Here is a 14,889-nt window from a genome sequence, read left to right as displayed (position 1 = left end):
CAGCGAGCGTGGGGCGATTTGGCCCCGCCTCCAGGTGCGTCGGAGTATAATCGCTATATGCAGATTCGCGGATCAAGAATCATTCACGCCCACTTTTCCTATGTCCAATGGGGAGCGTGGCTCCGCCCCCGAGTGATTCCTGATCCAAAAATCTGCATATGATTTCTCCTGTCGCACTATAAAGCGCCGAGCGTGGAGCAAATCGAGGCAGTTGGAGGGAGTTGAGAAGAGGAGGGAGTTGAGAAGAGGAGGCAGTTGGAGAGAGTCGAGAGTTGAGCAGTTGGAGAGAGTCGAGAGTTGGGCAGTTGGGAAGAGTTAGCAGTTGGACGGAGTTGAGAAGAGTGGAGAGTTGGAGAGTTGTGGCGGCGGCGAAGGCAGTCGAGAGAGTGTCTGTCGGGGTCCGGAGAGGCTGGAGAAGCCAAGAATCTTTGTGGAGGTCGGCGCTCGTGTCAGAGTCGGGGAGCTGCGGAGAGGGGAGGCCGGTAACGCGACCGAGGTCGCAGTGGAGTCGCTCGTCGCGGGACCCAAGCCAGCGAGATATCCTCATTCCCCCGAGCATCAACAACCCCCTCCTGTTTCCCCCCCGCGCTGAGATAGTGTGAGAAGGGGGCCCCGTTCCCACCCCATTCCAGGCAGTGCGAGCGAGGCCCGCGGAGTCGGGGCGCCGCCGCCATCTTGCGGCTCATCACCAGACGGGTAGGCTCGACGCGGTCTCGGCCCCAGGCCCGTCTTCTCCCCTCATCGTTGAGGGTGGCCCCTTCCTTTTTCTTTTGCTTTGAGTATGTGTGTTGTCGGCGCCGTCTGTGAAGTAAAACTGTATGAGTGTTGCCGTGTGCTCGGTAGTCGGTAGTAGATCTGCATTGTTACATTTGCTTTTTGTGCATAATTGTTGTGTTTCTTCTACTTTTACATTTGCTTTTGGTGTATAATTGTATATGTGTGCTTTCCGTTTGCCGCGGAATAAATGTGCTTTATGTTGAACTGTTTTTCCCGTTTCGCTCCGTCTTTTCTTTTATTGAATCTCCATCTTACTTCACGTAAAGGGTTGGTCGTGGGCTAAATACGCCCAATAATTAATTGAACCGTCGAGGTTGACGATAACACCGCTCGGTTATCCCGATAGTACGGAACGGGTCGCTTAAAGTGGCCCGTGTCCGAAGTCGACCTGCGGCGAGGTGCGATCGCCCGGTCTACCCTCCGTGTGGGTACTTAGGTAGGTCGAATTTGGCGAGCAACCCTATCCCACGCGGGGGGGCCGATTGGCACGATCGTGGTGAGGCCGAAAGGCCCACCCGTGACTAGTTCCCGGCGTTAGTCCGAGAGGGTCACGACGGGATTGTCCGTCCGGTGGGCGACGTGCCGCGATTCGAGTTACGTGGCCGCTCGCACGCCGGCGGGCGCGAATCCGCAAAAATATATATATATATATATATATATATATATATATATATATATATATATATATATATATATATATATATATATATATATATATATATATATATATATATATTGTTGCGGTTGAGGAAATTTGAAAACCACCATTCAGGTCCCGTAGGTGAGATATCTATGTAAGTGCATGTGTAGTTAGCCCAAACCCGTTGTTTAGAGGGAATAAATGTGATTCATTCGGGCTGCGACCCTTAGAGATAGCCGTTTTTCTGTTCTATCTTTATTTTGAACCAACCACGTCTCAACCGCCATCACACAACAACCACCAACCACAACGCCGCTTCACAACAACAACAACAACAACGCCAACAGCCACGATCTTTACCTTCACAACTCGCTCCCGCAAACATCGCATCAGCGCCATTCCAAACGGCACCAGGGCCATAAACCACCACCATAAACCCTCCACCACCTTCACCTCTCTCCTTCTGCGGCCATTCCTGCACCACTTGTGAGCACGGAGCGTCAGGTTGTCCTGGGCTCGTACGAGACGCGCGCCGAGCCGCGAGTGCAAAATGCGGCCTTTCCGAGAATTCGGCTCAGGAATGCAACACGCCCACTTCTGATCCGTCCAATCAGCAAGCGCGGGGCGATTTGGCCCCGCCTCCAGGCGCTTCGGTGTAGAATCGAGATATGCAAATTCGAGGATCAGGGGAGACTCACGCCTCTTTTTCTCCGTCCAATGGGCGAGCGTGGCTCCACCCCTGAGCTCGTTCTGATCCAGAAATTTACATATGGGTTCTCCTCCCGGCCTATAAAGCGCCGAGCGCAAGGCGAATCATGGCAGTCGAGTCAGTTTTGGAGAGCAGAGTGTGGCGGCAGCAGAGTCGGTTTGGGTCGAGTCGGTTTGAGCGGAGTCGGCCTTGGAGGAGCGGGGAGTCGGCCTTGGAAGGGCGAAGAGTTTTGGGGCAGAGTAGGGTTGGAGCGCGGAGTGGAGTCGGGAGGCGAGGGCGTACAGGTGGTTTGCTGCAGTCGTCTGAGGAGAATTGGGGAAGAGACCGAAGAGCTTGGGTCCGAGGCAAGGAAGACGGCGGTCGGTGACGAGGTCGCGGTGGAATCGCTCGTCACGGGACCCAAGCAAGCCAGCTATCCTCTTTCCCCAGAGCATCAACAATTCCCCCCCTTTTTTTCCCCCCGCGCTGAGATAGTGCGAAAAGGGGGCCCCGTTCCCACCCCACTCCAAGCTGTGCCAACGAAACCCGCGAAGGAGCACGAAGTCGGGGCACCACCGCGCCGCCACATTTGCGGCTCATCACAAAGACACGGGTAGGATCCACCCGGTCTCGCGGACCTGACCGCTCTTTCAGGTCCCGCGCAAATATTGGCCCACAGGCCCCGTCTGCCCCCTTGTCTTTGAGGGTGGCCTTTTCTTTTACTTTTGAGTAAATGTGTTGTTGGCGCCGTCTGTAAAGTAAAACTGTGTAAGTGTTGCCGTGTGTACGCGTAGTCGGTTGTAGATCTGCATTGTTGTGTTTCTTTTGTTACATCTGCTTTTTGTGCATAATTGGTTTAATTGTATATGTGTGTTTTCCGTGTGCCGTGGAATAAATGTGCATCATGTTGAACTGTTTTCCCGTTTCGCTTCGTCTTTTCTTTAATTGAATCTCCATCTTGCTTCACGTAAAGGGTTGGTAGTGGGCTTAATACGCCCGATAATTAATCGGAACCGTCGAGGCCGACGATAACACCGCTCGGTTATCCCGATAGTACGGAACGAGTCGCTTCAGTGGCCCGTGTCCGGAGTCGACCTGCGGCGAGGTGCGATCGCCCGGTCTACCCTCCACGTGGATACTTAGGTAGGTCGAGTTTGGCGAACAACCCTATCCCACGCGGGGGGCCGATTGGCACGATCGTGGTGAGGCCGAAAGGCCCACCCCTGACTAGCTCCTGGCGTTAGTCCGAGAGGGTCACGACAGAATTGTCCGTCCGGTGGGCGACGTGCCGCAATTCGAGTTACGTGGCCATTCGCACGCCGGCGGGTGCGAATTCGCAACAATATATATACACACACGGAGGAGTGCTCATCACGCTCACATGCCTTCTGGTTGAATGGTTTGCATTAGTGGGAACAGATGTCTGGTTGGCAGACAGATGGTTGTTCTTTGCAGATTATGCTGTTTTACCGTGCGAGACATAATCCGTGGCTGGTGCTCACCATAACAGCCATGAGGTACATTTGATTTATAAACGATGAATGTGGTCATTATTGGTTCGATATTTCTCGGTATGTTATCCTGATGAAAATTTGGGACAGCATGCCATTGAAGTCATGGGGACTCACTCCTATGGGGGGGTCCAATTGTATGACCATGCATTCTGGCCCTTTGGGGTTTGGATGTCTATGTTTGTTTGACCATGTGCTTCAGCCTGGGGGGGGGGGGTGAGGGGCACGTGTATGCCAATGGGACTGTCTTGTTAGATTGTGTGTTTTGGCCACGGGGTTAAGGTGTATGTCCAAAGCTGTTTAAATATTTTGATTTCTTTAACCTTTTTTTGGATTAAGAAAGGTGCCTTCAAAGGAGGTAAATAATCCTGAAATCCAATATGCGGCCCCTTCTGATATTTTAGCCAATGTTGACCATAAATCTTTGTCTTTGACAGAGTCACCGGGTTGAGGCCTCTGGATTGGAGGTGATGCCTTGTTGCAGAAACTGGAGCTCGGAGGAGTGCTCGTGTTACGCTCCACCTATTTTTGATATATATGTATATATATATATATATATATATATATATATATATATATATATATATATATATATATATATATATATATATATATATATATATATATATATATATATATATATATATATATATATATATATATATATATATATATATATATATGTATATGTATATATATATATATATATATATATATATATATATATATATATATATATATATATATATATATGTATATATGTATATATATATATATATATATATATATATATATATATATATATATATATGTATATATATATATATATATATATATATATATATATATATATATATATATATATATATATATATATATATATATATATATATATATATATATATATATATATATATATATATATATACATATACATATATATATATATATATATATATATATATATATTGCTTAAAGGGTAATTCAGCGTCGTTTATAAAAGTTATTTCATTGTACTGTACATGTTCAGCATAAGCGTACACAATAAGTGTAAGACAAGGCTGTGAGAAGTTTTGATGATTGAAGCCCCTTGTCTTCCATCTGATAATGTTTGTGTCTTGGCTCCAATCTCCCCACCTTCATGTTTTGTGTGGTTTTCCCAGATGTAATCTGTCTTTAAGTTTGAATTTCTTTAACAGCACCAAGAATGCACATGGCAGCATCCAATGGGTGTGCATGTCTCCATGTGGCGACACTTGTGCGCAGTGGCTTGTGTGCGGACTACACATGGAGATCCTCGAGGCTGCGGAGATGCAGGGGGCAATTTTCCCGGCAGGACGACCAATGAAGGTGTGACGGGTGGGCGAGGAAATCCCCCAAAGAGGAGTTATAAAAGGGTGAGATGAGCGGAAATTGCTCGCTTAGCTTCGGTTCTTCTCTTTGCTCTGGATCTCGCTCCTGCAGGACGTTCCTCACTCCCTGGGCCCCACCCCGATGTAAGTGAACGCTCCTTTGTTGACGATTCGTTCCCCCACTGTTCATGGTGTGCAATGTTGTTGAGGCCAGGTGATTGCAGCACAGACAAGCCTTTGCACCAGTCATTTAGTGCCAATAACAATCCAGACAAGAGCAGGCTGTTCACACACCAGGTTATGTTGTCTTTTTGTCTACTCTCTATATGTCATGTGACCCCTTATGAGAGTGTACGGCCCAATAATTAAGTTCTTCGTTGGAATCAGGAGTGGAAGGGTTACTGCCTCTGCCACAGAAGGTGGACAAAGGTTGTATTTTCACCCCTGTTTGTCTGTCTGTCTGTTTGTTAATTTGTCTGTGATCAGGATATCACAAAACGTTATGGATGGGTTCAGATGAAACTTGGTGTTTTCCTCGAACCGGTGACTGCTCACCTAATCTGCTCGAAGGATACTGTGGGATCGTTAATGGCCACCAGCTAACGCTGGCAGATAGGATCTCCAGTTTAACATCCATCTGATGGGTGGCACACATCGATGAATTACCCTGCTCGCAAACACCAGGTGACAATGTATTGCTGGGCTAAGATTTGAACCAGGCGAGACAGCTCAGAGGTGAGTGTGCATACCTCCAGGGCCTAGACTATCCTGCCAGCCCACAGAGCTGTCTGTGGAATAGATAAAAAGGCATTGTGCTTTGGCATCATTGCTGGAGATGTCATGTTGATAGCTTTGGTTTCATCAACTCCAGGAGAGCAAATGTGACATGGGGGGTCCCAGCGCAGCGGGGAGAACAGACTCGATGTTACTTTGGACAAAGGCCTTTGAAGCAGTGAATAGTTTGCATTTTGCAATTTGTTACTTCGAACAACCCACTATTTGGCTAGCTTTGGAGCCCAGCTTTGTTTTATGGTTGGCTCAGGAGAGGTCACAGCTGGTGTTGAGGAATCGGAGTTCAAGAGACTGAATCTTTTTCAGTGTCTGATTATGGAAATATGTGGATCTGTTTGATGATCCTTCTGGAGTGACAGGGTTGGACTAAGATTTACCAGAATGAAAGATGTTTCATTTGCCATACCAGCACCTCTTCAATTCCAGATCAATACCGAGTTGGGACGCAGCAGCTGCTGTTGTGTGCCGATCAGTGAGATTGGATACCATGTGACTATGTGGAGTCGGCAAAAAGGAAAGGCAGTAGCAGGTCGGTCGTTTATGTCTACACCCAAGACACTACCTTTCTTGTGAAGGCCAAGCTGAAGAGAACTCGAGAAGGAAGAGCAGCAGAGCAAGTTTTGAGAAGAAGGGCAATCATGTCATGTGGGCATATCGCCAATCAAGAGTCGATGCTGGACAGAACTCTGCCATCCCCGATGTGAATGAGGCATTGGGTACGTGGGGGTAAGGTGGGGACGAGGGGGTAAGGTGGGGACGAGGGGGTAAGGTGAGGACTGCAGGATGAGTTGGGTACGAGGGATTCCAAGGTAAACACCGAGTTTAGACATTGCCTGGTTTTCAGCGGTCTCAGGTCAGGCTGCTTGAGGTGAGTGAGTGAATGGAGGGCGAGCACACATGGACTTTAGAAAGCTTTCAGAAATGGACTTCACAAAGCACCACCGAGACTTTTAGGAAAGAGATTGGTCTGAAAAGGTACTTTTGGCTTGCTTTAGGATGGACACACAATTGTTGCGATCCAAGCTTGATGGAATGATCTACAGTTTGCTCTCAGCTGGGTTTGCCTTCCTCGTTGAAAAAACAAGCTGCTTCATTTGTATAACCCTCACCGCAGGATTCCTTGTTCCGGTGGAATGGACCAAGCTGATGGATGGGGGACAATAGACTTTCATGGGAATATTCCCTGAACACATTCATCATTATTAAATGCTGTGCACACGACGTGGACGATTCTTTTGTGAGAGGGCAGATTGCAGTTCCTGCTTGTTGGCCTGTCCACACCACCAGTTTCTGTGGCATGAAGGTCGCTCTCTCACAATAGGCAGAAGAATATGATCTTTGATAAAGAGGAGAGGAGATTGGGACCATACTCTGTGCAGAGCATGGTGCTGCCTAAACAGTCTCCTTGGCTATTGGGCACAATCCTGGACGGGTCACCACTCCGACACAGGACACCAGCAAGCTGGCACTCATTTTGCCTACCTCGGAAGGATGACAGGCCGAGTTAACCCCACCTGGTATTAATTCAACAGCCGAGCGGGATTTTAACTCAGGACGCTAGGATCCCAAGCCCACCACCCTAACCATAAAGCCAACACCAGACATATCTTTGACAAGGAAGTAAGACAAAGGGCTAATAGGATGACCTAGAGGTACGCACACTTGCCTCTCAGCTATATCTCGCTTGGGTTTGAATCCCGACCCAGATATAAGCTGTCATTTCAATGTTTCACAGGCACGGTGTGACTCATCAGTGTGTGCCATCCCTTGGATGGACGTTAAATGAGAAACCCATTTGCCGGCATCAGTTGGTGGGCATAAAAGATCCTACTATGTCCGCGAAGACTAGGTGAGTCATCGCCGGCACCATGAACAGATTACAATTCCTGCCCTAACCTACAGAAGGAGCACAGCCTTGTGCCGCATACAAAAGAAGAAGACAAAAACAGGAGAGGTTAAATGGAAAGCATGTCGAGAGAGAGAGACAGACAGACAGACAGACAGACAGACAGACAGACAGACAGACACAGACACAGAACGTATGAGTTGCAGATTCCTGCATGGAAAGTTTCCACATTCGATCAGACCCAGACAGTGGTAGTTGAAATCACTGCAGATGAGGAACAGATAGTTGGGATGGATGGTTGCAGGTTCATCCATGTTTGTGGAAATGGAGGAACCGTACATAGTCATCATCATTGGGTGGCCGTATACCACACAGACAAACATTACGTAATTGCCAAGCATACCTATATATGCCGCCAGGGAAATTGCAGAAGGCTATATGAGGGGTTAATATACACAATGGAGAGGGGAATGCAATTTGTGATTATAGACGACAGCACCACCACCGACATCGTGTTAGGCTTCTCAAAATGGAAGAGATAACATCCAGGGAGAGACATGGGAATCGGAGATAACCTGCGAGAAGAACTTTTCTGTTAAATAGACAATGTTCTTTTTGTCATCACATCAGATAATTGTTTGACAAGGCGGAGAAATATCTACTTTTACGTCAGGCTAATCTCCAAAGACCACAGTGATTGCTCACATCTCCATCAAAGTGTGCTGCTTCATGTAACACCAGGGTTGGCATGATGCCCTCGAGGTATGCACACTCACCTCTGAGTTCCCTAGCCAGGGTACGAATCTCACGCTGATGTTTCACATGCAGGGTGATTCATCAATGGGTGTGCCTTCCCTCGGTGGACTTTCGACTGGGCGTCTCGTGATCTGCCGGCATTAGTTGGTGGATGTTAAAGATCCCACGATGTCCTTCACGAGGAGCAGGCGAGCTATCAACAGCACCCTGAACAAAGTCCAATTTACTGCTCTAACAGCTGCATCACCAGCACATGATGCCACCTGCGGCCACGTGTGTGTATATGAAAGAATACCGTGTAACACCCAGCCTGTGAAGTCTCAGTAACACATTTTATACATCCGTGAAGTTTGCACACTTTACCCTTTACCTGATTCAAAGTATGGATTGTACCATTACAAAAAAGGGGGAGTTGTGGATTGTACCATGACAAAAAAAAAAATCTCAATACGACTACTTTCCTTGAATTGGGTAGGAATCAGGAACCATGATTAAGAGGTGAATCGAGAAACGGGATGAATCGGGTGATGGCCTGAGAAACATGACGTAAGAGGGGAATAGGGTTTGGGTTAGGATTAGGGGAGTTAGAGTTCCAACCCAATTCAACGTGTTACCCTCTGCACCTCCCCTTTTTTGTAATGGTACAATCCATACTTTAACTTGGGTGAAGGGTAAAGGGTGCAAACATCACACACCCACATTTTATAGTAAGGCTGCAAATCGGTGATGTATCCTACCAGTGCAACCATGAACGATGCTGAATATTTAGTTTTATGTTCAGGAGAGACAGTTCCTCACATTCCAGAAGGGCAGTACCAGTAGTTGTACCTGAGCCCATTGGATGATTGGATCTGTCCAAATAAAAGACATGGCTCTTGACGGTGGATATACATCGCCTTCAGAAAGTATTCGGACCCTTTGACTTTTTCACATTTTGTTATGTTTCAGCCTGAGTTTAAAAATAATTAAATTTAGGTGTTTTTTTTTTGGCACTGATCGACACAAAATACCCCATTATGAGAGTGAAAACTTGTTTTTAGAGATTTTTTACAAATTAATTTAAAATGAAAAGCTGAAATGTCTTGAGTCAAGAAGTATTCAGCCCCGAGTCGATACTTTGTCGAAGCGCCTTTGACAGCGATTACAGCTTCGAGTCTTCATATGTACGTCTGTCTCAGCTTTGCACATCTGGATTTGGGGATTTTCTCCCATTCTTCTTTGCAGATTTTCTCAAGCTCTGTCAAGTTGGATGGGGAGCGTCGGTGGACAGCAATCTTCAAGTCTTTACATAGATTCTCAATGGGATTCAAGTCTGGACTTTGGCTGGGCCATTCAAGGGCTTTCATGTTTTTGTTCTGAAGCCATTCCAGTGTTGCTTTGGCTGTATGCTTGGGGTCATTGTCCTGTTGGAATGTAAACCTTCGCCACGGTCTTCGGTCTTTTGCACTCTGAAGCAGGTTCTCCTCAAGGATTTGCCTGTATTTGGCTCCATTCATTGTCCCTTCTATCCTTACAAGTCTCCCAGCCCCTGCCACTGAAAAGCATCCCCATAGCATGATGTTGCCACCACCATGCTTCACCGTAGGGATGGTGTCCGATGGGTGATGAGCTGTGCTCGGTTTCTGCCAGATGTAGCGCTTTGCATTCAGGCCAAAGAGTTCAATTTTCGTCTCATTAGACCACAGAATCTTTTGCCTCATGCTCTCAGAGTCTTTCATGTGCCTTTTTGTTAACTCCAGGCATGCTGTCGTGTGCCCTTTACTCAGGAGTGGCTTCCATCTGGCCACTCTCCCATTAAGCCAAGATTTGTGAATTGTTGCAGAGAATGTTGTCCTTCCGGCAGGTTCTCCCATCTTTGCGAAGGAACTCTATGGTTCTGTCAGAGTGGTCATTGGGTTCTTGGTCACCTTCCCAATCAAGGTCCTTCTTGTCCAGTTGCTCAGTTTGGTCAGATAGCCAGCTCTAGGAAGAGTTTGGGTAGTTCCGTATTCTTTCCATTTCCTAATGATGAATGATGCTCTTGGGAACTTTCCACACTAGAAATTGTTTTGTACTCTTCCCCAGATCGATGCCTCCTCACAATTCTATCTGCACCACGGACATGCCATTGGACTTCATGGTGGAGTTTCTACTCTGACATGCACTTCCAACTGTGGGACCTTATATTGAAAGGTGTGTTTATTTCTAAATCGTGTCCATTCAATCGAATTGGCCACAGGTGGATTCCAATCAAGTTGTGGAGACATCTCAAGGATGATCAAAGGAAATTGGATGCACCTGAGCTCAATTTGGAGTGTCGTAGCAAAGGGGATGAATACTTATTGATGCAAGACATTTCAGCTTTTCATTTTTAATTATTTTATAAAAATTTACAAAAACATGTTTTCACTTTGTCAATGTGGGGTATTTTGTGTAGATCAGTGAACATTTAAAAATTGAATCCATTTTAAATTGAGGCTGTAACACAACAAAATGTGAAAAAGTCAAGGGGTGCGAATTCTTTCTAAAGGCACTGTACACCACAATCACGATGTCCAAGTACTGCAAAACCGGATGTCATTGTAAGTATTAAGAAGGTGGTTTGTGTTCTCGTGTTCAAGTATACAATTAAATTTGAATAAAACAAAGATTGTAAAAGTCGTGTAAATAAATAAATTCCAGGTTTTACCGCCGTTTTACACTGGATATTACACCACCCTAAGACGTTACAATAGTTATTTGTAACTGCTGTTTGTGTCCTTTATGACGTCCTGAAAAGCAGTAAGTTTTCTGTTTGGAATGATTGTTCAATTTTGTTTTTCTGCCAGTCGGCAGACCAAGTAGAAATATTATCTCACTCCTCTCCGCGCACGTGTGATCGAGACAAATTCCGACACGAAGTGCTGTAAAACGTCAGGTTTGTTTTCCAATCCGCGTACAAAATATAACCTTCAATAACTTGTTCCTCGATCATAAACTGACGTTTATGGACAGACGGACGGACATGAAGCAAGTACTTGACTCCATTTTTTGCTTCGCATGCGCAGGTTGATGAGGACATGATGGTGTGCATGAATAGGAGAGACTAAGTTCAGAATGAAGCAACCAACTCTCCCTATGCTGATGGAACATGACTGATGCACGCTCTCATACTTCGTTGTGTTCACGAGTCCTCATGTATTGACTGACTGGAATAGCACACTGGAAATTGGTGTGTCCGTGTTTGTGTGTGTGTATAATAGTATAATCACGTGTACAATCATGCACAATATTCGTGTAGTGTGTGTGTGTGTGTGTGTGTGTGTGTGTGTGTGTGTGTGTGTGTGTGTGTGTGTGTGTGTGTGTGTGTGTGTGCACAATCATGACGTGCGTGCGTGCGTGCGTGCGTGCGTGCGTGCGTGCGCGCGCGCATGCGCGATTAAATGATTCATATGAAATGATTCATATGGCTTACCTATTGAAACGGACTTCATACACAAAAAGGCTGGTTCAGTAATAAAACTGAAAAACAGAGTGTGTTGTCATATTTTTGGTTTTGTATTCTTCACATTAAATGCATGCACTATGCATAGTTTTTTTTTAGGCAATCGTGCTATTTCAGTCTGAACTTGACCTGTAATTCACTCTCATACACGTTCAGTATTGGCGGTAGTTTTTGGCGGCCATTTTGTTTTGCGATTTATGGGTCTTTAACGCAAAAAGATTGTTTGGGAACACCTGTTTTCGGAATTAGGAATGTCTAATTGACCTAAAAACACAATTTGTTGCATCGTACTGAAAAATTTCCTCTGGGTGTCTGAATTTCTGAAATCTCCACCCGTCGACTATGCACGGAATTGTCGCAAGAGAATTTTCTTGGAAAGCTGATGTCCAGACTTCGAGATGTGAATTGGCCACCTTGATCTCCAGATTATTTCCCGTCGGGATGTTTAAAAGACACTGTCCAGGAACAGGAGAAACACTCAATTAACTGAAAGAAACCACTACAAGTGAAATTCAGGCCATTCTGATCGACTTCGTTGTGAAGGTTATGAGGACCAGAACAGCGGAATGCTTGACCCACCAAGGGGGCCATTTATCTGACATTATTTTCAAAACTATGTATATTCTGAAGAAATTCCAACGTTTGTACTGTACAAATGTTAATACAGTTAAATCAATGACTTGTTTTATTGAAAGACATTTCTATTTCGCATGTCCATCTTTTTGCCACACCCTGTATGTATGTATGTATATGTATATATATATATATATATATATATATATATATATATATATATATATATATATATATATAATTTGATAAGTGTTAGTTTGTGCGTTTGTTTGACTTGTATGCACTCCTGAAATGCTGGATGGAGTGAATTGAAAACTTGTGGTTGAACTTGAGGTCCAGACAGGAACATTTAGGGTGTCTGTGGTTAAAAACAACAATACTTCCATATTCCAAATCTGTTTTATTCTGAACATTATAATGGAACACCATAATTTTCAGCCATCCTGAGCATGACGAATCTCATGAAGGTTGATTTTCCAAAAAAACAAATTTCAAATAAAAACTCTGTCGGCCTACTCCGATCGGCTACCTTGGGTACACCGCACCACACCGTACGCGTGCTGTGTGATTAAATTGTTTTATCTGATGGGAAACTGTGCTTTGTTTGGATTCTCTGTGTGGGGAAGGAGACGAATATATCTTTCCAAACTTGCATGCACCTGATTACTTTTCTCCTCCTCCTCCCCCAAACTTCCCCCCCCCTCCCACCATTGTTCATGTAATTGAGGGTATTCATGACCTTCCCAGATATTTCCATTGAGCAACGAATAACCACGAGTTAGACATGAATGCCAAGAACACAGGAAACACAAAGGTCGTCATAACTTTATAACTGTGACGTCACATCCGTGTGTGCATGCGTGTGATCTTTTTTATCTTCAAGGTTTGTTCATTGATTGGGTGTTCCCCAAATAATCCAAGACAAACATAGCTTTGAAATACTTTATTATATCGATGTTGGTATTTACCTTCACCTCCATGAACTTTTATTATACAGAACCCAACTGTTTGTGGGTGGCACTGGCAGCCCACTATGTTTTACCCCTAAACCTCCAGCCCTGCTAATCACGACGCCAGGTTGAAGGCATCCCACTGTATGTTACCAGGAATTGTGTTTATTATACAGAACCCAACTGTTTGTGGGTGACACTGGCAGGCCACTATGTTTAACCCCTAACCCTCTAGCCCTGCTAATCACGACGCCAGGTTGAAGGCATCCCACTGTATGTTCCCAGGAATTGTGTATTAGCTTGCTCAAGAACGTGTCCTGCCAAAGTCACACTATGACAACAACCTATTTTGAAGGTATTTTGATCCTTTTGGTTTTGCATTTTCAGAGTATTGTCACGTCCCACGAACAGTGACTTGCAATACAGTAAATCATGCAAGTGATTTACTCAAATGACGTTCCCAGATATTCCATTGAGCAATGTGCTATTTGCAGTACCACTTGAGGAAGCTCAACAGGTCAAATTTTAGGGGTTACTATTTCATCGGATTTGAAATGGAACTTACATATTATTTGATGATCGTTTCTGAAGGACGTGTGAGATCTCTCCGAGAGAATGCTCCACCGGTCTGGAATGCCAGCCTGAATCTCAGATAAATGAGTTGGAGAGAATTCAGAAGAGAGACCGAAGAATCATCTTGGATCTCTCATATCACCATGATGATCAGGCCCACTATGTCTGCAGGGTACAAAGTCTGAAGCAACGCAGACTAGAAATTTGCCAGAAATAAAAAAAACATTGTAAAAAAACGAGGGCAAAAAGTGCTTGCCTAATACTCAGGTCAGGTATGGGAGCATGTGCCAGAACAGCGCGTCGCTGCGTCCACTTTCCGCCGGTACTCCAGGGGCCTCCGTCTGGCCATCCCCCAGGCAGATGCCAGGCCCATCCCCATCTCCTTGAGATGATGGTCAACCTGCTGCAACCATGAGGCACGTGGTCACCCACTGGCCTCCTCCACTCATGAGACTCCCTCGCTGAGAGAATCTGGTGAGCAGGATCAGCGTCAGGAAAACGAACCACATGTCCATACAGCGCAACTGACGCTCACGGACTATGCAGGTAACAAATCTCATCCGAGTCTCTCTCAGCAACCGCTCGTTGGACACAAAATCCGACCAGCGATAGCCAAGGATTCTCCGAAGAGACCTGGTACCAAAGGAATTAAGTCTCCGTCTCAGATCCTTGGTCAGAGTCCAAGTCTCGCATCCATAGAGCAAGACTTGGAAGTACCAAGGACCGGAAGACTCGGACTTTCGTCCTCCCGCACAGGTACCGGCAGTGCCACACCCATGATCCAGTAAATCCATGACTCCCCAGGCCCGACCCAGACATCTATTGACCTCTGACTCACAGCCAGCAGAGACATGAATATCACTGCCAAGGTAAGTGAATCTCTCCACATCCTCAACATCCTCACCACAAACAGACACAGACAGGACAGCAGCATCCAAGATGTCACCGAAAGCCTGGATCTTAGTTTT

This window comes from Eptatretus burgeri, chromosome 7 (assembly GCF_056783735.1).
Source record: "Eptatretus burgeri isolate ZD-2024b chromosome 7, Ebu_testis_v1, whole genome shotgun sequence".
Classification (NCBI taxonomy): Eukaryota; Metazoa; Chordata; class Myxini; order Myxiniformes; family Myxinidae; genus Eptatretus; species Eptatretus burgeri.
The sequence above is the reverse complement of the archived record's forward strand: the minus strand, read 5'-3'. Positions refer to the sequence as shown.